Source organism: Thalassophryne amazonica, chromosome 1 (assembly GCF_902500255.1).
Source record: "Thalassophryne amazonica chromosome 1, fThaAma1.1, whole genome shotgun sequence".
In the NCBI taxonomy this organism is placed as follows: Eukaryota; Metazoa; Chordata; class Actinopteri; order Batrachoidiformes; family Batrachoididae; genus Thalassophryne; species Thalassophryne amazonica.
In genome coordinates, this window is record NC_047103.1 from 44110717 (window position 1) to 44132450 (window position 21734).

General features: G+C 40.9%; 1 pseudogene; it reads left to right on the plus strand.

The window, feature by feature from the left end:
• LOC117509034 overlaps window positions 1-21734 on the plus strand; it is an 85624-nt pseudogene that overhangs the window by 56336 nt on the left and 7554 nt on the right.

Genomic DNA, 21734 nt, shown 5'->3' on the forward strand with positions numbered 1-21734 from the left:
AACTAACACATTCATCCTGCTGTAACCAGGTTTCTGTAAGGCAGAATAAATCAATATGTTGATCCATTATTATGTTATTATTATGTATAACTGATTATCATTTGCACAGCAGTGAAAGGTAATCCCAGAACGCCGCAATATGTGCCCAAGGGGTGCTATATAAAGGCAGAAAAGCAGGGGGCCTAAGACAGACCCCTGTGGAACCCCAAATTTCATGTCACTAAGGTTAGAGGTAGTGTTACTGTACAAAACACAGTGAGAATGACTGGTCAAGTATGACATCAGCCATGCAAGGGCACTCCCAGTAATCCCAAAATGATTTTCCAGCCTATCAAGTAGAATATGATGATCCACTGTATCAAATGCAGCACTGAGATCTAACAGCAACAGAACCGTAGTGGTGTCCGAATCCATTGTAAGCAGAAGATCATTCACCACTTTAGTGAGAGCCGTCTCTGTGGAATGATATTTTCTAAAAGCAGACTGCAGTGGCTGAAAGAGATTATTCTCAGTAAGACAGTCTACGAGCTGCTGTGACACCACTTTTTCCAGAATTTTAGAGAAAAATGATAGATTTGATATCGGCCGATCGTTTGTCAATACACTAGGGTCAAGATTAGGTTTCTTAAGTAATGGTTTAATCACTGCAGATTTGAAACATTTAGGAACAGATCTAGAAGTTAAAGAAAGATTAATCATTTCCACCACAGTTGGCCCAAGAGTGGGCCACAGGTCCTTAAACAGTTTTGTTGGTATAGGATCAAATAAACAGGTTGTGCTTTTTGTTGACATTACGAGTTTTGTCAGCATGCCTAGTGAGATACTGTCAAATTCTGTAAATCTAGGTAATACCTCAGTAGTGGCGCCCACATCAATAGCAGGGTGTAGTGGCTGGATTAATGCATGCCGGGATATGTTTAACCCAATGTCTTCTATTTTATTCTCAAAGTAATCCAGGAAATCTTGTGCTGTAAAAGGAGAGCGAACTACAGGTGGTTGTCCATGCAAAAGTGTTGCCACTGTGTCAAACAAGAACTTTGAGTTGTGCTTGTTTTTGTTGATCATATCAGAGTAGTAAATCCGCTTTGTAGCCAATATTGCATGCTTACAGTCTAAGATAGCATCACGCCACGCAAGGTGAAGTACTTCTAATTTTGAACGACGCCATTTCCGTTCTAGACCTCTTGCTTTATGCTTGAGGTCACGCAGATAATCATTGAACCAAGGTGACTGTGATTTGGGGGAGCGCGGTTTTAACACTGATGGTGCAATCATGTTGAGTGTAGTTTTGAGCACTGAGTTTAAACTATCCACAAGTCTGTCTTCTGACTGGGTATTTGTCAAATGTGAAGCTAAGACATCGGGCAGTCTAGCTTCGAGTTCAGTCTTAGTTGAGGAGTTGATACATTGCCGTAAAGATATATAAGGTTGTTGTTCCACTAAACACGGCAGCGAAACTGTAAACTTAATAAGTGAGTGATCAGACACCACTGATGTAAGAGGCATGATGTCAATATTTGTGACAGCAATACCACGTGCGAGAACCAGATCCAGGGTATTTCCACTAATGTGCATCAAATCCCGAATGCATTGCTGAAATCCTAATGCATCCACAATTTCCATAAATGATTTGCAGAGGTGAACAGAAGGGTTATTTATATGAATGTTAAAGTCACCAATGATCAGAATGTTATCTACACTAGTTGACAAGTTAGAGATGAACACACCAAATTCATCTAAGAATTCAGAATATGGGCCAGGAGGCCTATATACAGTGACAAAGTAATACAACTGATTTTTATTCTTCAGACCTTGGCAATGTGTAATATCCTGTGTGATATTACACATACGAGGTCTATTAGAAAAGTATCCGACCTCATTATTTTTTTCAAAACTCAAGCTTGGCTGACGCAATCACACGTGATTCAAATCCATATGGTTTTTGAAAAAAATAATAAGGTTGGATACTTTTCTAATAGACCCGTATTATTATGTGTGAAGGGATCCTAAAATGAGTCAGAGTATTGAAACACAATCGTCATCCTTTAATAGTCATTTTTCTCATGAGGAATTATATGAGGCAACGCAGTCTCCGAACAAGACGCAATTACCTTGGCCAACACCTTCACATCTGGAGACCCATAGAAGCTTGTGTTAGCATCAGTGGCAACAAACCCTGCTCCAAAGATTCTTTAAACACAGATAGAAGCAAAGTAGCTAACTTTCCACTGAATACCCATATTGTGATGAAGCAGTTCGCTCTTCATGTCCACATCTACTGGTCCAGTGCATCCAGCCAACCGCGCGTGCGTGATCTGCTTGTAGATGCCACACTGGAGGACTGTGACACCGCATCATGTGGAACAGAACTCACATGGGTGGTGTGACGGTCAGACTGCCCGCTGCCTGTTCTGATCTGACGGTCCATTTCAACCTGGGAGCAGCCTGTCAATGTTCGCACCATGCGCGCATGCTTGCTCCCCATTGCCACAGTGATACATGCAGTGGTAGGCACAGTTACGCTAATCCGCTAATGTGTTGTATGTTGTGTTTGTATGTATGTATGTTTTCATTATCGGATTAGCTTTTCAGTTAACTTTGAAAACCATCAGTGGACCAATTATCTTCCAATAAACTTTGGTCCAATTAATTTTTAAACCATAGTGAATAAAGCTTTAACCGTTAAAAATATTTATGAAATCTGATATCAAACATTTTAGTATCTACCTGTTAAATGTTTTGTAGCAGACATACAGTTCTATTCTCTGCAAACAAAGGAGAGGTGGTTTCAGGAGAAACCACTCTATTCTCTGCAGTCAGAGAAGAACTAGTCACAGACAAAAACAAGAAGGAAACAAAAAATCTCTCTTTTTTTGACTTCATACTAGCTTGTGGCAATATCACCCAAGTCATCCAGAGGCATACAGTTTTAACTTATGGTTAAAATTTTAGCCAAACTAATTTCGGACATGTTATTTAAATTAACGTCACGTCTGAAGTTTTATAAACTGAAAATATCAGCTATATGTTTTAGTTTTAAAATATTGCACTAATTTTGAAGGTTTCAGTGTGGACATGCCTCGGCAAGGCATTATGGGTAAAAATTCATGACAAGAAATGCATTTGGGATGCTCTGATCAGGCTCCACATGGACAACCGCATTAAACCCTTTGTATATTGTGCGTAAAAGTCTTGTGAATACATTCTCTGGGTTTATAGACATTGTTATTGTGCTTGTTTTATGTAAAAATGCCAGAAGAAGCTCAGGTTGCTTCTTCATTATTTTCAATTGGAATCACTGTGAGCTGCATTCGCTTCCTGTTTGCTCTGTAACATCCTGCTTATTGTCCTTTACAACACTGTCTGTCCTCTTTGTTCCAGAGTAATATATAAGATGTCTGAAATTTGGTTTGTGTTTATTAAATTCCACGCAGATTAAAAGTAGCAGACATGGATTATTTATTTGGAATATTTGTTTTGGCAGGTTTTCATGGTCTCTACTGCCATCTGCTGGCCAGTAGTGTTCATGGCAGTATTTGCCCAAAGTATTGCAATATCCCATAATCCTTTGTTTGCTAGAGAGTTGTTGCAGCCTTTTGCTGCAGCTGATGAAAATAAATAAAAATGTACATTTTGGTTGTATAATGTTCATTTACAATCGTTGTGGATTCTCTCTGTGCTGTTTAAACCGCAGCAACTCTGTGATGATCGCCAGTGTCCCTGCACATTCCAATAGAGAAGCTGAAGGGTTTTAGTTCAAAAGTCTGAAGGACCTAAATAACATGGTGAGGAGCTTCAGTCATTAATGTCGGTGACGTGAAACATTATTTTGATGAATACCTTTTAATGAACCTGTATGTATGCATTATTGAAGCCTACAATAGCTTAGCATTAACAAATCATGTCAGTGTATTTAAAATACCTTCATATACAATCAGCATAATATACTTAAAACATCAACCTACATTGATGTTCAGACGAAGGCTTTACTTTAATTATATTAGCAGGCATTGAGTACAGAGCTCGGAGGTACACTACAGAGAGAGAGAGGTCAGAGGCTTTAAACTGCCGCTAGCATGGCGACACTTATTGCGCACATTGACAACACCAAGGAGCAATGGTCAGCCTATGTCTGAAGGTTTGAGCATTTTGGGAATACCAGCAATTTTCTTCCTACAAAACATCTGGCTGTATTTTTGAGTGTTGTGGGGCTGAAAAGTATGGACGGCTGCATAGCTTATTTGCACTGGAAAAGCAGAGGAGCAAAATGTGTGATCAGAGTCTGACTGTTCACTTCTCTCTGAAACTCATTGTGCCATTTCTTAATATCTTAAGAACTGGTAGAAAAGGGTGGGATAAGAATCTGTGGAGACTTCAGGGTTATCATCAATCCAGCTTTCCGCAGAGAACAGTACCCAATACATTGTATCAAAGACCTTTTTGCATCTCTGTCCAGGGAAATTGTTTAACAAACCAGACCTCTCACAGGCCTACCAGCAAGTACCAGTAACTGAAGACTCATGGAAATACTTACTCGCAAGGGCATGTTTTGCACCAACCAGATAGCCTTTGGGATTACATGATCCCCATCAATTGCTACAAGGACTCCCCAGTGTCCACTGTTTTCTGAACGACATCCTAGTTACAGATCAGGATGATGCTCATCATTTTAAAAATCTGGAAGCTGTGCTGAGTAGTCTGGAAAAGTTCACTTAGAGTCCAGAAAAATTGTGAATTTTTCCAAAAACTGGTTTTACACTGGTTTCGGTGTACCTGGAAAGGTACTCAAAGCGTGTGCTGACCAACTGGCTGGAGTTTTCACCTGCATCTTCAACCTGTCCCTGTCGCAGGCCATCATTCCACTCTGCCTGAAATCCTCCACCATCATTCCGGTCCCAAAGAAGTCAGCAGTGGAGAGCATAAATGACTACAGGCCTGTTGCACTTACGCCTGTGGTCATGAAGTGCTTTGAAAGACTGGTCTCTCAGCACATCAGAGCCTGTCTGCCTCCCACTCTGGACCCCCACCAGTTTGCCTACAGGGCAAACCGCTCCACAGAGGACGCTATCACCACAGCGCTCCACACTGCGCTGAGCCACCTGGAGCACCAGGGGAGCTATGTGAGGATGCTCTTCCTGGACTTCAGCTCAGCCTTCAACCACATCATCCCAGAGATCCTGGTCCAGAAACTGACACATCTGGACATCTCCACCCCCATCTGACAGTGGATCAAGGACTTCCTCACAAACCGCCCACAGTCCGTGAAACGTGGCCCCCACCTTTCCTCCACCATCACACTCAGCACCGGTTCCCCTCAAGGCTGTGTACTGAGCCCCCTTCTGTTCACCCTTTACACGCACAACTGCTCTCCGACCCATTCCACAAACACCATCATAAAGTTTGCGGATGATACCACTGTGGTTGGGCTCATCTCAGGGGGGATGAGACTGACTACAGAGATGATGTAAATCGACTGACAGCGTGGTGTTCAGCTAACAACCTGCCGCTGAACACCACAAAAACAAAAGAAATAATCCTGGACTTCAGGAAGAACAGGGCTGACCCAGCTCCGCTCTACATCCAATGGGACTGTGTGGAAAGCATCAGCTCCATCAGGTTCCTGGGAGTGCAGCTCTCTGACAGCCTCTCCTGGACTGCCAACACCACAGTGGTGGTGAAGAAAGTCCAGCAGCGACTCCACTTCCTGAGGGTGCTCAGGAGAAACAATCTGGAGGAGAAGCTGCTGGTGTTGTTCTACAGAGCCACCACCGAGAGCATCCTGGTGTACTACATCACAGTGTGGTATGGGGGGTGTACAGCAGCAGACAAGAGAGCGCTGCAGAGGGTGATCAAAATGGCTCAGGGGATCACTGGTTGCTCTCTGCCCAGCCTGGAAGACATTGCCAGCTCTCGCTACCTCAGCGGAGCTGCCAGCATCAGCAAAGACACATTCCACCCCAGCAACCATCTGTTTGACCTACTACCCTCCGGTTGACGGTATAGGTCAATCAAAACTAGGACAAACAGACTCAGGGACAGCTTTCTCCCCAGAGTGATCACTGCAATGAACAATAACAAATCACTTTAATCCACACCTTTCAAGTTTCTTGTGCAATATCTGTAAACCATGTGCAATTTTCGCATGCAATATGATTCCAGTTGTATATAATTATCGTTCTACATTTTACTTTATTTTACCTTATGTTTATATTAATTGCACATATACTCTGAACAATTTACCGTTAAATTTCAGTATATTTCATTTGGCTAAGAATTACTCGCACCATGGAAAGCACCTTTTTGGAGTTGCACTCAAATCTCGTTGTAATGCAAATTACAATGACAATAAAGGCGATTCTGATTCTGAATACCTTGGCCACACAAATGACACTGCATTTAAGGTTTTGTGTTTGTCTTTTATCTCTTAACTATTATTCCTACCCCCTGGATTATAAGAAACAGGTACTTAAATTAGGGGTAGGATTTCTGATGTATTGATAATTGTCATCATGCCATTCTAGTTGAGGAAGCCATCCAGGTCATGGAGGTTTCGGAAGTAAACAATAAATCAGTGCAGGAAAACCACTAAGCCACGTCGGCCATCCTTTGACTGAGCTTAGCCTAGTGAGGCCACAAGAGTCATAAAGAGGATCAGAAACTGGTTGAGGCATTAGTTTTATTCAAATTTTCATTATTTGTTTTAAACACAAAGATGAGTAACATAAAAAAAAATAAATAAATAAAAAGGTGCATTTTTTAAAAATCACTTTTTTCCCCCTGAAAACCCACTGATAACTGCTACAGTAAAAAATGGAACAGTTAGTCACAGTCTCCCTGGTCCACTCTACGGAGGTCTGCTCCAACCTGGTGTAGACAGTACACACTCACAGATGGGGCATGGGCTATTTGATGTTTATTTTTTTCACCATGAGTAAACTATATCGGAACTTTGAGTTGAAATTTCTGACTGATGGCAAACTGTGTACTTTTTGTTTCTGATGGTCCTGTGCTCTGTGATGGAGCTACAGTGAGGCAAATAAGTATTTGACCCACTGTCGATTCATGCCACCTACAATTTCATGCAATAAAATGCAAATGAATTATATAATAAAACATACAATGTGATTTTCTGTATTTTTTTTTTTTTTTAAGATTCTGTCTCTCACATTTGAAGTGTACCGATGATAAAAATGACAGATCTCTCCATTCTTTGTAGGTGGAAAAAAATCGACAGTGGATCAAATAATTATTTGCCTCACTGTATAAGCTCCTTGTGCTGCTGTTGCAGGTGACAAAGTCTCCATGAAACAGTGGATGTTACATGCAGGCATGCAGTCCCAGTCTGGAGCCCTGCATGACCTTCTCTGCTCTCTTCTTTCCCCTTCTTTCATAATTCTCCTCTTTTTAGTTTGATCTGGTCTGTGACAGGAGTAACTTGATTGAGGCATCACAGTCCATCTACATGGCAGGTTTTTTGGTCGGAGCCTTGGCGTTTGGGGCAATTTCTGACAGGTATGGACCCATATTTACCCAATCTGCCAATGTGAACAAGAATTTAAGTGTGTCACCATGTCAAAGAAAAGTCAAATCAATCAAAAGTAAAACCTTTGAAGGAAGTCAGTGGAAGTTATTGAACATCTGTGTACTACTTTGCCAACTGGTCAACATTTTTAAATAGAATCTCAAAGCTGAAACTTAGAGACCCTTGTAAATGACAATGCCTTCAGATCTTGCAGAGTAATTCTAACTAATGGGTGAAGGAAAAATGTAATGTTTGTTTTAGGCTATAAATAAATTACAGCACTCAGGGTGTGTACCCCATCTCCACCAAGGAAAAATGCTTGAAACTTGGTAACTCCAGGACACAGAGACAATGTATGCACTCGGTGGTTTAAAAAATCAAGAGCACTAGGAGTGCTGTAGTTTATTTATAGGCAAGTTCAGTTCAGATTGATGGTTTGTTTTTGATGACAAATTAAGATGAAGCTGTCAACTATACCACTGAGTTTCTTAACAGCCTTTAGCCCCCCTGGACTGCCCTCACACAAGCTGGCCTTAAAGGTCAGAGCGTCAATAATCCGTCCATCCATTTTCTATACCTGCTTACTCCAATCAAGGGTCAAGGTAGTGGTGTGGAGCCTATCCCAGCGGTCATAGGGTGTGAGGTGAGGTACACCCTGGACAGGATGCCAGTCTGTCACAGTGCAGCATCAATGTTCTTTCATAACTTCAACAAGAAAGGTTCCATCTCCACTCAACAATGGTTGGACACTTGACAATGGCAAATGTATCCCCCTGAGGTACAGTAAGCCATGTCTACCCAAAGATCTGCTGGTGTCCCTTCAGAATGTAGTTGAAGATGACATACCAACATCTGATGAAAGTGATGGAGACAGTGAACACAGTGATGCAGAGGATGACTGACTGAATTTCAATGATGAAGTTATGTTCATATTATAGTTGATTTAAAGAGATTGCCTAAATGCTAGTATATGTAAATGTAAGAATTTAAACATATTTAACCCAATAAGGAACTTAGGAACATAGAGGCTAGAAAGGTTTTTGTTTTTTTTGTGGAGAATGTCGGGGATGATGGTGCTGAATGCTGCTGAAGTCCACAAACAGGATTCTCACGTACGTCTCTCTAGAGTCCAGCTGTTACAGGATGTAATGTAGACCCATGTTGACTGCATCCTCAACTGACCTGTTTGCCCAGTAATCAGACTGCAGGGGTCCTGTGATGACTGATTATATAAATACGTCAATTTATTTAACATGACTAGGTCTGGGTATTGATTCAAATTTCAAGAATGGATTTGATTCCGAATTGATTATTTCGATTCGCTATCCATTTGGGTTAGTGTTATTAAAACTGTTTTTGGGCTGTTACCTAATAGTCTGGTTATGCAACATAATACTAGTATTATATTGACATTTAACAGCAAATTATTAAAGTATTGGTAGTTAACAATGATGATTATAAGACTGATGGCAAAGACCAATCCCCCTCCCAGAATGATAGACTAGTATTTTTATTTTACAAACATGCTGTAGGGCAGAATTACTGAACAGATCCAGCGCAGCCAAAAGAGGCTGCCAGAGGTCTCTACACCTGGTTCATTGCTCCTGACACATTTCTACACTCTGTGTTTTGGCCTGATGCTTTGTTTCTTTTTGCTTTAAAGTAAGACTGTAACAAAGATTTTAAAAAAGTATGGCTTTACTTAACAAAATTTGGCCCTCAAAATGATGATAATACTGTTTCTGAGAGTTATTAATTAAAAAATTTTCCAGGGGAGAATGCCTCCAGTCTCCCCTACAATACTCACACCAAAATTTAATATGGCGGGAATGCAATCCCCCCTATTAAAGATTCATCTGCTCTCCCTATCTTATAATTAATATAGACTTACATTGCTGTATTGAATCAGTTCTTTCTGTGTGGGGTTTTCATGTTCTTCCTGTGTTTACATGGGTTTCCCTGTGGGTGTTCAGGCTTCCTCGTACTTCCAAAGACATGCAGGGTAGGTGAAGTGGAAACTTTAAACTGACTGTAAGTGTGAGTAAATGCATGAATGTGTTTGTCTGTCTGCATGTGGCCCTGCAACAGACTGACTGCCTAACCAAGGTCTAACCCACCTCTCGCCCAATGACTGCTGCGATAGGCTCCAGCTCCCACACCTCACCCTTAATTGGAATCATTGGGTATAAAAATGAATGAATGTATAGAATATTTTTTTTATCTTCAACTTTTCACCATTTCCGGTGAAGTAAGTCTCAGTCTCATCACATCCCGTTTAATTGGAGAAGTTAGTGATGCTTGAGCCTAGGTTGTTGGTGAACATATTAGCATTTTGTCTGTTATTTTCATTCATGATCTATTCCCACTTGTTGTAATTAATGGTCACAGGGGACCTGGAGACTGTCACAGTAATCATAGGGCAAGAGGAAGGGTACACCGGGACAGGAAGCGATCCAACAACCTTCTTGCTGTGAGGCAATTATGCTAACCACTAAGCTATCTTGTCGGTTATTTTGTTGCTGTGAAATGGTGTTGCAGGGAGTTGTTCACATCGGCTGCACATGGCTGTGGAGCTTTTAAGAATACAACACTCCAGATAGGTGAAGAAGATAAGGGTAGATTTCTGAATTAGTCCCTCTGTTGTTAGCAGAGACAGTAACAACAGAGGACACATGCTCAGCGAATGCATTTTACAGTTCATAATGGTTTTGTTCTCTCTCTTTAGGTTTGGGCGACGCTGTGCCATCCTGCTTTCAGTGGGTACCCAAGCTTTGGTTGGTGTGGGTGCTGCTTTCGCACCCAGCATCTATATTTATATGATTATGAAATTTTTCTCTGGGTCTTCGGGAGGTGTTGTTTTGATGAATTTAACTGTGATAGGTAGGTATACTTTTTTTTTTTCCATTTACAGTGCATCCAGAAGGTATTCACTTAACTTTTTCCATATTTTATGTTACAGCCTTATTCAATGGATGATTTTTTTTCCCCTCAAAATTCTATACACAGTACCCCATAATGTGAAAAGTTTTTTTTTTTTTTTTTAGATTTTTGCAAATTTATTTAAAATAAAAACGTTACTAAACGTGTATATAAGTATTCACAACCTCTGTCATGAAGCTCAAAATTGAGTTCAGGTGCATCCTGTTTCCACTGATCATCCTTGCAATGTTTCGCCAATGTAATTGGAATCCACCTGGGGTAATTCAGTTTACTGTACATGATTTGGAAAAAAGCAGACACTTGTCTACATATAAAGGTCTCACAGTTGACAGTACATATCAGAGCACAAATGTGTTCAGGTGGGGTGTTGGGACAGATTAAATTGAACCCCAGTAGCAGGTCCGCCAGACAAGAAGGCAGGGTTAACAAAAACAGCAGTTTATTAATTCACTGGTGATATTAACTGAGGAATAGTATTAAGTACAAGGTGAGTTCAACAGAGGAATCTTCATAAAGATGAGTTCAACACAGGAGTCTGCTTCATCAAAAAGGTGAGAGCAACTGAGCAGACCTTCATAAACAGTGAAGGTAACTGAGGAATATCGTCTTCACATAGGGAGAGAATAAATTCCACAATCAAAAAGGAAAACTTAAACCACACAACAGATGAGTCCAAACTTAAAGTCAACTTCCTCCTTATGTATAAGATAAATGCAAAATACAAAAATAGTAAGGAGGCTAGGAAAAACTGAGGGGAAAAACAGCCTCTTCCATAAAGAGGAAGAGCGCACAGGAATAAAGCAGTCCAAAGAAAGATATTCAAAATGCAAAGTCAAGCAGAGTACTCACAACTGGAAGTGGTTTCAGGAAACCCAGAGGTAAAGACACCAACAACATTAAATGGAGGAAACCCAGAGGTAAAGACACCAACAACATTAAATGGAGGAAACCCAGAGGTAAAGACACCAACAACATTAAATGGAGGAAACCCAGAGGTAAAGACACCAAAAACATTAAATGGAGGAAACCCAGAGGTAAAGACACCAACAACATTAAATGGTTCCCCAACCATGACTAAACCAGAAGCACTTTAAATAGCCAAACACATTAGTGCAGCTGCAGACAAGCCAAGGTAGAAGTAATTATGAGTAACAATGTGTAGGGACAAGAACAATCACTAGAGGGAGAGAAGACAAAGACCTGTAGGAATATAAACACCAGAGAGCGATATAGAGTCAAACTACACAGACACAAGATGACCAGAGAAAAGATAAGAATGAGACTGTGATAAAAACAGAGTGGTCAAACTAGGAAAGAAAGGTGGGTGGGGCACAAATTAAAGGGAAACTGGGACAGACAACGGAGAGCTCTGACCAAAGAAAGAAAAAGAGAAAAACTCATACCCAAATTAAACATGAAAGAATGGAGCAAAAAGGGTCTAAAAGGAAGATGATAGGAAAGGCCAAAAAACAACACCAGGCCCAGACCACAACACAAATGAGCATAAAGTCAAAGGAATTGTCAGTAGACCTCCAAGACAGGATTGTCTTAAGGCACAAATTTGGGGAAAGGTACACAAACATTTCTGCAGCTTTGAAGGTCCCAGTGTGCACAGTGGCCTGTGTCATCCATAAATGGAAGAACTTCAGATATACCAGGACTCTTCCTAGAGCTGGCCGCCCGTCTAAACGGAGTGATCATGGGAGAAGGGCCTTAGTCATGGAGATGATCAAGAACCCGATGGTCACTCTGTCAGAGCTCCAGCATTCCTCTGTGTTGAGAGGAGAACCCTCCAGAAGGACAACTATCTCTGCAGCAATCCACCAATCAGGCCTGTATGGTAGAGTGGCCAGACAGAAGCCACTCCTTAGTAAAAGGCACATGGCAGCCTGCCTAGAGTTAGCCAAAAGGCACCTGAAGGACTCTCAGACCATGAGGGGACTACCAACCTCCTCTTCAACTCATCCAGAATGGTGTCTGCTGACATGGTGCTGCAGCACTGCTGGTTCCACAGCGCCTATGCCTTAGACATGCCCTTCCTGTAGGCAAATTTAAATTGAGCATAGGCAAGCACCTTGTGCAAAGCAAGTACCACGCTGGCTACCAAATTGAAGGTGTGGGCTGCACACCTCATGTGGCCTGGAAGGTTGTGGCCCAGGCCAATGGACTCCTCAAGGGCAGCCTCAACAGAGATGTACTCCACCTCATCCATGGTTCCTTCCTCGGGATCCCCCTCAATGTCCTCCATGTCCAAATCGGCAGCAGGCTAGGGAATGTCTGGCAAGAGCTCAGGTTCTGTGCCAAACTGAACAAATGCCTTCACAAAGTTGCTGCTATTGTCTCTCATGGTCCTGGTCACCTTTTGCTGCAGGTAGAACTTGTAGTGGGTGTCCACCATGGCCTCGGTGAGAACATCAAAGGTGTGATGCCCTTTGAGCCGAGAGCAGGCCAAGACCGCGTGCTGTCTGGCGTGTGTCTTGGTGTCCAGCCAGTGTGCAGTCATCTCCATGTAGGACCTGTTGTGAGCTGACCAACAGTCCGCAGTGGTCACCACCCAGGGGACATCCTTGAACAATCTGTAATTAAAAATTATAAATCATAAAGAAACAAATGGTAAAATTTAAAATGTAATTGAATAATGACTATCTGTATTGATTATTTTTAATAATTGAAATAAGAAATTTAGCATTAGACAACATTACAATGAATAGCAATAATGTTAAAACAATCATACAAAATTATTTAGGGATTATTGTAGTACCTTTCCTATGCAAATCAAGTACGCAAATCTACCTAAGTGGAACGAAATTGCATTTCTAAATGAGGAAAACATGATGATAATATTAAAAATATATAAGAAATTAATACACAAAACTGATTTCTCAGTTGACCTAATTAACCGAATGGGCAGCAAAAGCTTATACACACTTATACTACCCATTTTACCTCAGTAAATTTTACCGGCTTTACTAAAATAATACCCAATGGAGCAAAATGGGGACTGACCCAGTGGCTGAAGTTTTATCTCTTGAACACCAGATGGCGCACCTGCTTCGGATACATTAGACCGACAACCGGCCCTGAACTGGGCCGGATACTGGCCAGTGGCTACCATTTTAGAGTGAGTGTTCCCTCTCCGAAACGACCAATAGGAGAGCAGCACTCGCGCAACACCCTCAAACTTGCCAAAAGTGACACTGACCAACTCTGACGTCAGCGTCTCAGCCATCAACCTATCATAGGCTAGGAGAGAGAGAAAGAGGCCAGTTTCTGGCCCCATTTATAGCGGGCCGGCAAAACAAAGGCCAAATAATTGAATAAAAATGCTTATTTGGACTCAGTCTGCTCCATTTCATTACATTTTACCCCATTTTGTGATTTTCACTTTTCAGTCCCCATTTTGCATTTTACCCCTCACAACAGAAGCAAAAAGAGAGCAGAAGAACAAGCAAAACACAAACATTTGAAGATAATAATGAACTTAAATTTCTCATCATAACAAAAATAATAGCGCACATCTTGCTTTGTACAAAATTGTAATGGATTTTGACATTTTGGATTTAACATAATGTATGTGTTTTTCAAATTAATTTAACATCAATAACTCCAAAGAAATTTAGTATCTTTTACAATTTAAATTTCATCATCATGTACTATTAAGCAAGCTTCTACTTGAATTTTCAAATCTAAATACAAATACACTTTGTTTTGTCAAAAATACTTTATAAGATAGTCCTCCAGCTGTTTGTGACTGGCCAAGATCTTCCTCCCCAGGGTGCGGCAGGACATCAACATTTTGCTGGATCTCAAGGTCTTGACCAAACTGACGAACGTGGCGCACTCCACAACATGCAGCTCCACAACATGATTTCCAAGATTAACTATGTAAAGTCCACTCCATCTAAGCAGTCCTCACCCATGGATCACACGTGTGATCGCTAGCTGGAGAACAATGTGCAGATCCACCATATGTCCTCACATATGGATCGCACGTGACCACCAGCCGGAAAACAATGTCCAGGTCCACTATAAGTCCTCAGGTATGGAATGTGCATGATTGCCAGCCAGAGAACAATTGCCATTGCAGTGCAGCCATCAGCTCCTCAAGTTCTCTCAAGATTCTTGCATGTTAGTAGGTAGAAAGTCTATTATCTCATGAAAATAACGTATTCTGACTTTTTCCAATGTAAGGAATACTTCTGCATGTTCAGGCCTGTAAAAACAGTGTCGTGAAGACATTCCATGTGGCAGTAAAATGGCATCCTGCAACAAAGATGGCAGTGTCACCACATGTTCAATTCATGATCCAAAATCCAGCAGACTGAAAAAAATTAATAATTTTGGGGTGAAGTGTGTCATCTCCTCTCTGTACATTCTATGTAAATCCAAGCCATCGCTTTTGAATGAAAGCTCAGAAGCTTCATTATCAGACTTTGCAGTGTTCGTTTCACTCTGTCTGTTGGCAATAAAATATATCACTGACCACAAATTATTACCATATGTGCCAGATAGACTTCAGTTATCAATACTTTGATGTTGTGTTGCTAGCTGGGATGTTAAATAAAGTGTGACATGTTCACAAATATTACTTTCTGGGTTTTCCTCAAGGCGCCTTCCTAAATTATGTAAATTTTGCATTGTCCCAAGCATCTTGTATTTTTGTATAATCGATTGCACGGTTACTCGTGGTGCAATGAAATTTTCAAACAGGAAACATGACCTGTGGAAATTCAAAATTGATTCAATTCATTTTCTTTACCTTTGTAACTGTAGTATCTTTAGTAAGAATAATTCTGACCACCAGAAGCTTTCCACGGCAACCATATGCAGCTTCTGTCAGAAACAGTGCCCCATCAACATAGTCATCTCCTCTTCCACATCCCATCCGGGAATCGATCCAGAGACAATCTCTCTCACCACCAATGGAATGCCACAACGAGTAACCTTAGTAAGAGTAAGTGAAAACCTTAATAACTTGTGGCACTAAAGATGTAGCTATAGCAGTAATACACACTCTGGTTGTACAATTATGCAGTATTGTACTCAGCCATAGTTGAAAACATGAAATAAAAAATTAGTTACAGAGCTCACAAGTTTCATCAAAAGTTTTGAGTAGGGATAGGTATCGAATACCGGTTCCTTTTAAGAATCATAAAGAAATGATTCGATCCACCAACATCAATAGTCCTTATTGGTCCTTCAGTTCACATTACGCTGGAGCGGCCATTGCTTTTGAGGGTGTTTATTGGGAAAATGATCATTTCTCTACGTTGATTGCAGACCCACTGCTTTTGCAGCGGCTCCGCTTGAAGCTTGAACCAACAAAGCAGCGCTGCAACCCGCTGGTTCTCTGCTTTGCTGCTTTTCAGAATCGGCAGGTCCGCAATTTCTTCATTAACCCCTCTTAAAGTCATTTAAAGATGTTATGAGTCACCTTTGTGCTGATTAAAGTCAGTGGGGCTCTTGTCTTGTTGCGGGCAAGAAACCAGAATTGTCCTCCGTTCCATTCCAGGTTTGTGGGACTAAGTGCACAGTTCCAAACGCTGCGCGGTTCTCTGCCACACAGATTTTCGTCAAAATTAATAACTTCAAAGTGAATCGCTGTTTTAAATCAAATGACACCTCTTTCCAAATGTTGTAATACAGAGAACAAACTACAACTGACCAAAACCGTTTTTTTTTTGTTTTTTTTTCTCTTCCAAAATGAGATCCTCCATTCTTTATGAATTACATGTGCAGCGCAGCCGGCTGCAAGAGTTCATCTCAGAGGCTATGGAGTTAAACTTGTCTCATTAATATCTGAAAGGAAATCCTTTTTACAAAAACTACAGATTTTGTTTTTTTCTATTTATGTCCAGAGATCTAGGATCCATCATGTACATCAAGGATCCAGTGACCATGTACAGATTTTATTAGTTTTTATTTATGTTGAGATAAAGGATCCAGTGACCAATTTCATATTTATTTAATACTCAATAATATGTTGTTGACATAGAAAACCTGTAAAGCCTACTTTTAGTACACAGAAAATTCACAAGAAGTATTGATAAGGGAATCAATAAAGAATTGGATCGATAACTGGAATCAATATTGATAAAATCTTATCAATACCCATTCCCAGTTTTGAGTGAGATTCCATCTGTTAGGGGCGGAGCCATTCAAAATATGGGTGTAGTGGTCCCTCGGCTTCACCCAATTCTCCCATTTTTGCTACTTAAAAACAAGTTCACTTCGACAAACTGGCGGCCCATCGAGGGTGTACTCCACCTTTTGCCCAATGACTGCTGGGATAGGCTCCATAGAAAACATGCAAAGGTGCTTCATGTCATAATCACCTGACCCAGATTGACAAATCAGAAGCGCTAGGTATGAATACAGTTTTGTATTATTAATACGGTTACATATAAAGAGCCACTGCCTTTAAAGCTAGGGTAGATAACTCTGTTCAGAAACACTTTTTCTTATGTTGGGTGAAATGGTCCGTCTATCCTAACAGTAGTCAATACATTACCGTATTTTCCGGACTATAAGTCGCACCGGAGTATAAGTCGCACCAGCCACTTTATCCATTATAAAGAAAAATAAACCATAAATAAGTCGCACCGGAGTATAAGTCGCACCAGCCACTTTATCATTATAAAGAAAAATAAACCATAAATAAGTTGCACTGGACTATAAGTCCCATGGACATACTGGTATGTTAACTTAACATGAAAAGTTCAGATGATAATATTGTGACGGCTACCGTTTTCAGATGCATATTTCACCAGTCGTAACTTACAATCTGCAGAGTATGATTTTCTTTTTGGTGGCATTTTTTCTGGCCTTCTCCGTTGTCTTGTTAAGTTATCAGTAACGTTGAAATTTTTATTTTTCTATGGTAGTCAGAAGTCGCAGGAACAGTCACACAAGCCTTGAGTGCCCTCTCGTGAGCTGCATTTTACCTACAGATATGTTTGTATTTTGCGGACCACATTGCGAGCCGAACCATGCAGCACCTACCTGCGCAGCTCATGACCACCCAGCTAATCCTCCGCCGTTGCTCAGTGCTCCCATGCAGCTCTCAGCGTCAACTCTTCTCACACTGATATCCAAGGGTTGAAGCTGTTTTGTTAGCCGTCCCGGAATAAACACCATGTTCGTCTGCTTCAAACGCTATTCACAATCTTCGACGCCAGCTCCTTCCAAGTGCACACACTAATCCTCCGCCGTCGCTCACCCGGTGCTCCCACGCAGCTCTCAGCGTCAACTTAAACACTCTGCTCACACTGATATCCAAGGGTTGAAGCTGTTTTGTTCGCCATGCCGGAATAACAGCAAGCACCGTATTCGTCAGCTGCACACGCTGTGGGTGAGGTGAGGAATACGCGTCCAACGTTCTGTTCTCTGATTGGTTATCGCGACCAGCGTGACTTATAGGACGGCCGCCATACTACAGTGTCCATGATGCATTGCATTTCCTTTTCTGGTGGCCATTTTAAAACATAGATCGACTCTGTCACGTAAAATTGTTTTGTTACAGTAAATTAATTGAGATCCTACCGGTATATTTTTCATTTATAAGTCGCACCGGAGTATAGGTCGCACCCCCGGCCAAAACATGTAAAAAAGTGCGACTTATAGTCCGGAAAATACGGTATGTATTCAGAAAAAAGGAACTAAAAAAAATATCAGACATCTGTAACAGCTGTAGGATCGATAAAACTCCAACCAATATAAGCCCCGCAGTGCGCTCTCAAAAAACCAATCAGATGCTTTCATGTCTAGTTCTTACTGCTCGTGTCACCAGGCTCAATGCCCCCTCTGTCCCTCCCTCCTCCACGCGTGCACACTCATCTCGTTTCACCAAAGAAGTTCACTTCAGTACAATGGCAGAGGGAATCCAGCCGAAACTACCGTTTCCACCGGACTGTGCCATGTCGGATTAATCATTTTCTCTGCAAATTGGCCATTTGAAAATGGCTGTAATCACTTCCTGAATCACACAGGACCACTCTAGCTTCAGCCGTTTGAGCGCGCATGCACGTACAAGCCTAACAAGCTGCAGAAAACATTTTGAGCCATCTATAAAGGTAATTATTTGTCATGTTTACATGTCATGGCTTGATAAAACAGTCGTGTGTTCTTCCCTTCTTCTGTGCAGCTGTTAAAGTGTGTTTATAACAGATTTAACTTCTTGTTATAATCCTTCAGACGAGCTGCACTCTGATGCGATCCGCTGACGTCTCCACTCGCTCTGTTCAATTCTTTACTCCATTCTATGCACGTGCTCGCGAACAGCTGAATCTGGAGCGGTCCTGTGTGATTCAGGAAGTGATGACAGCCGTTTTCAACAGCCAGTTTGCAGAGAAAATGATTAATCCAACACCAAATAATTATTTTATATACACAGTGTCCAGTGCAGAGTGTGTGGCAGCCAGTAGAACAAAGAACAGTGTCCAGCTGGGATCATCACAACGACGTGTTTGCTACTGCATGTCAGGGGGCCTTTAGTCGGCTCTCCTCTGCCCCGCTGAATCCCACAGTCAGATGCGCATTGAAGTTTGTGGGGGCGTGGCTTTGGACGGAGCACTCACGGGGTAGGGGGTGGAACCTAGAGGAGGTGCTCCTTTCAAATCTTCCTAGCTTTCTTTTTAGCTCTCCAGGACTACCACCTCTAGCTTTAACTCATGATCATTTAAGGGTGATTCTTTAACTACGGGCACTATTGGCCTTGTAAATGTAATTTCCACCACACCATTGCCTTACAATATAAAGTGCCTTGGGGCAACTGTTTGTTGTAATTTGGCGCTATATACATGTGCTCTGATGTCACTGTTTATCTCCATAGAAACTACCCAAACAATCTTTCATACAAACTGTTTAAAGGGACATTACAGTGTTGTGGTGGAAATTACGGCAATAGTGTGCAAGGGCATAGGTTTGGTCTCAGCTTTGGTAGGGACAATACCACCCCCCCGACCCCCCTGCCCACCACCACCACCCCCTAACCCACTCATACCATTAGATGCACAAGTACAGCATAATACATAACACATGACGACATAATGCTGAATAATTTAACACTTTATTTACAATATTAAGTGTGTAGGCAAACAAACAAATAGCTTAAATAACAAAATTGCACCCAAAATCACGAATCTATTCTATAGGCCTACACCTGAGAGAACAAGACAACAACAAAAAAATACTTGTGGCGCTAACAAAAAAAAAATAAATTTTTTGCAACCAAGATGTATAATCTATTCTCTTCATCAATAATGCAGTTGTAGGTATCTGGCAACCTAATTTGCCAAAAAAAAAAAAGGGATTTCCAATGATATATATGGTGTATTACGGTAAACGAAAGCCTGTGATGTCATAACGCAGAGGAAAAACACGGACGTTTCACACTAGTGCGCCGCTGATTCTCATTACCGTAAGTTCTCATGTAAGCCCTCACTCTGAAAATTTTCAACACTGACAGCAAGCCAAGAACCCGTGCTTTCCAACAGTATGCTATATGTTGCATATATTACGGTAAAGTGCGTTCGGTGACTTTTGAAATGAGGGAAAAGTATGAAAAAGAGCGCAAAAGTGACAGAAAAGTACAGAGACAGACAGCAAACATAAATGTAGTAATTTTTGAGGAAAAGGCAGGGTGTTAGTGTCATTTGTGAATGTTTGTGTGGGTGTGCAGTTTATTTTAAGTGTGGCGCACAGCATTGTTGGCAAGCCCCCCCGCCCTTCTTGTTTTTCTGCACCGGAGCCCCCCATCCTCTGCGCTCCGGGACCTCCCACTTTACAAATTAAGCACTGCCTGCCACCACGAGATGCGCTTTGTTTACGTCCATGTGAGCAGAACGTGAGCCAATGAAATTGCAACATGGGTAACCCTGTCATTCTTGCACGTCGAAAACACAAAACGTGACGACTAAAATTATAGTATCGAGTTCGCAAAAAAATAGTGAATGATTTTGTTATATAAAAAATGCTAAATATTGGTAGGGACTATTTTGCCATCCCAAAATATTGGTTGTGACTTGTCCCTATGGTCCATATGCAAACCTACGCCCCTGATAGTGTGGGACAACTACATTTTGTTAAAAAAAAAATCACAACAGTTGTATGACATTGAATACCCCAGTTATGTTTTGATTATTTTACTGATATTTTATTGAGATATTTTAAAACATTAGAAAAAACATTTCTTTACCATTCATTTTTTATCACTGAAGATCAAAAGTCTGGGTGTGGGACAAGCACAAAACTGCAATATTTGCATATAATGATGCTGAAAAAAGGTGAAAAAGTCATCATAGACTACTAGAAGAAATTTCTTAACACACTTTCATTGTAAAGATAACTATAAAAGTGTGAAATTTCCCCTTTTTTTTCTGTTTTTCATACAATATGATCAAAGGACATAATAAGTGCCCGTAGTCTAAGAATCACCCTTAAGCCTAATGAGCATTTCTGCACAAAATTCCACCAAAAAAATCCGTTACTTAAGTACACAATTAAATGCAATTCAGATATTCCAATGACAGTTATTAAAGCATGTTACATAATAACATAATTAACAGGAGTTTGACTTACATGTGTAGAGTTATAGCAGTAACAGGAAAAAAGAGATCTTTAATTCTCAACTTTCACAACAACCTGAACAGCTGACCCTGAAATCATAATTGCTTCCTAAAATAAAGATATTTGGTGTTTTCATTGGCACTATCAAAAATAGCCTGGCACTAAGGGTTATAAAACTAGCATGGACAGAATAGTGACCAGATCAAAGGACATCAAGAAATCTAAATTAACTTATTTTGATAGCATAGCGATTTTCTGATGCTCCTTCATTAATTCTAACAGGACAGCTTGGTAGGCATTATCTCTCACTTCTTGTGACCATGTGAACTGGTTGAAATGTACATGTCTCACAGTCAGTGCATGAGATTGAGCCTTGAATGGGTTAAGTCTTTTACAATATCTGCCTTATTGCTTTCAAGTGGTGGAGTGGACTGATCCTTCCAACAGTGCTTTTTGCACATCGTGCCTCATGGTTGTTTTCTCTATTGGACTGATGCTGTTGCCTGCTATTGCCTACCCTGTTCAAAACTGGAGGATCCTGCAACTGGTGCTCAGCAGTGCTGTTGTTCTTGTACTGGGATTCCTCTTCTGGTCAGTCAAAACTCAAACACCATAATCCTGAGATAAAGTCTTGCTTCTCTAATAACTTTCTTAAATAATGTATGGAGAATAATACAAGTATAATCCAAACATTGTCTTTTTTGTA